Consider the following 2,500-nt stretch of genomic DNA (forward strand, 5'->3'; position numbering starts at 1 on the left):
GAAACAACATGGTACTAGAAAATCAACACCATAATCAAACAGCTAAAATTGCTATGAATATTAAAACAAAAATCAAAAGCACAATTTTCATAATAGTTATTAACATCATTTTTCTTCGTGACACTTCCAGTTATGGGTCTTGGAGGTATGACTTCCGAGTTTCCACTTGAAATATTCCCTATACAAAACCACCTCCATCATTTGACTGAATACTAGCACAATTTCCTCTCCATTTTACGCTATTAACATGGAATGTATTTACATATACACACTGGTAACGTGAAGGAATCCTTCTGCGATGGTTTATACTTCACAAACACTTTAACGTATACACTTCACTTTTCCTCCTAAGCACATATCTCATGAAGGGCACACTGCAAATCCCTTACAAACCAACAATGGGCGATTTCATACACAAAAAGACACAGGGTATAGGTTTCCGCGACCTTCCCGCTCCGTAGCTTGGCCCATTCTGTGTACACACACTACTCTCCAGTTCTCAACAGGGCTGTTACAGCGGTACCACTACTACCACGCGCTGGTCTGGGAGGGTACGCTCTTCCCTCCCCAGGGCATGTATGCCTTGCCCCACCACCACTCAGTCTTTATGCATCTTTCCTCTTTAACTCGACCCCTGAAGACATCGCTGTTACTTTCTTCTTCTTCTTTTTTTTTTTTTTTACATAGAACATGTTCAGGTCTGAATGGGTTCTAGAATAGTCGCAAATGCATTCCTTGATTTTTTAATTCAAAATCCAATATTGTTCTGTTAATTCTAATCAGTTAAACTCCTTCATGAATAACATGTGGATTAATATCTTGCACTCTAAATATTGCTATTTGATTTACTTTACGAACGCAAAGCTTTTATATAACTCGTTAAAACTCCAAGATATTAAGAAATATAGCGACTCCTGGCAACTCTTCCTCAGGCCCACGATGATGCTCTCTGACACAGGTAGAGAGAGAGAGAGAGAGAGAGAGAGAGAGAGAGACTTTGTCTAAATGGTTACAGATTGTCCAAAAAAAAAAAAAAAAAAAGTGGGCATACATTCAACGTAATAAGGCTAAGATATTGGAAACCGTTCATATGATATTTCTCGGTAACCTAACATTTACAGAGGGCGATGAAGTGAAAATTGGGATAATTAGTAATTGAATTGGACAAAGAATGATTAAAATTATGATAATGTCAGAACGACACATGATTCATATATGTTTGCAAACTTGATAAAGGTCTGTTAAAGTTTTTATAGTTAATATAGACAATACTTATTCTAATGTTGTTACTGTTCTTGAAATAGTTTATTTTTTCTTGTTTCCTTTCCTCACTGCGCTATTTTCCCTGTTGGAGCTCCTGGGCTTATAGCATCCTGCTTTTCCAACTAGGGTTGTAGCTTAGCAAGTAATAATAATAATAATAATAGAGAAAAAAATGTGATTTCAATGCCACCTAAGAAACCTATCTCAATCCCTCTTTGGAAATGGAAATCGACCATTACAGGAGAGGACGACCCATTCCCTCAATTTATATATTGTGTCGAATGGATTTTTAATGGCTTCAGAAGAAAGAAAACGTGAATGACGAAGAGGCATCGGAGCGTGGTGATGAACACAGCCCCTTTTTCAATTCACAATGGCAAGTCTTTATTCTTACGCCCATTTCGAATCTTCTTACGCTTTAAATAGCATGTGTAATCTTCGACCTATTTTACTGTTGATTGTATAATCTTCGACCTATTTTACTGTTAATTGTAAACTCTTCGATCTATTCTTTTGTTAATTGTAAACTCTTCGACCTATTTTATTGTTAATTGTATAATCTTCGACCTATTTTACTGTTGATTGTATAATCTTCGACCTATTCTTTTGTTAATTGTAAACTCTTCGACCCATTTTATTGTTAATTGTATAATCTTCGACCTATTTTACTGTTGATTGTATAATCTTCGACCTATTTTACTGTTGATTGTAAACTCTTCGATCTATTCTTTTGTTAATTGTAAACTCTTCGACCTATTTTATTGTTAATTGTATAATCTTCGACCTATTTTACTGTTGATTGTATAATCTTCGATCTATTCTTTTGTTAATTGTAAACTCTTCGACCTATTTTATTGTTAATTGTATAATCTTCGACCTATTTTACTGTTGATTGTATAATCTTCGACCTATTTTACTGTTGATTGTAAACTCTTCGACCTATTTTATTGTTAATTGTATAATCTTCGACCTATTTTACTGTTGATTGTATAATCTTCGACCTATTTTACTGTTGATTGTATAATCTTCGACCTATTTTACTGTTAATTGTAAACTCTTCGATCTATTCTTTTGTTAATTGTAAACTCTTCGACCTATTTTATTGTTAATTGTATAATCTTCGACCTATTTTACTGTTGATTGTATAATCTTCGACCTATTTTACTGTTAATTGTAAACTCTTCGATCTATTCTTTTGTTAATTGTAAACTCTTCGACCTATTTTATTGTTAATTGT

The 2,500-nt window shown here is 34.0% G+C and overlaps 2 protein-coding genes across 6 annotated transcripts in view; both read right to left on the minus strand.

Moving 5' to 3' along the window:
- The window catches only part of LOC137621652 (ankyrin repeat and BTB/POZ domain-containing protein 2), a 622,846-nt gene that overhangs the window by 101,393 nt on the left and 518,953 nt on the right, over positions 1-2,500 (minus strand). For 2 of the 5 annotated variants that reach the window (XM_068352127.1, XM_068352125.1), the window contains exon 1: positions 415-583. The exons of 1 other annotated variant lie outside the window; for it this stretch is intronic. The gene's annotated coding sequence lies outside the window, so the exon portion shown is untranslated. Of the gene's footprint in view, positions 1-389; positions 584-2,500 lie in introns of those variants that run through there. 2 more of the 5 variants (XM_068352126.1, XM_068352124.1) reach the window with 2 other exon arrangements.
- Positions 1-2,500, minus strand: part of LOC137621359 (uncharacterized) — a 65,537-nt gene that overhangs the window by 13,295 nt on the left and 49,742 nt on the right. The gene's annotated exons all lie outside the window — the stretch shown is intronic.

This window comes from Palaemon carinicauda, chromosome 28 (genome assembly GCF_036898095.1).
Source record: "Palaemon carinicauda isolate YSFRI2023 chromosome 28, ASM3689809v2, whole genome shotgun sequence".
NCBI classification, from domain to species: Eukaryota; Metazoa; Arthropoda; class Malacostraca; order Decapoda; family Palaemonidae; genus Palaemon; species Palaemon carinicauda.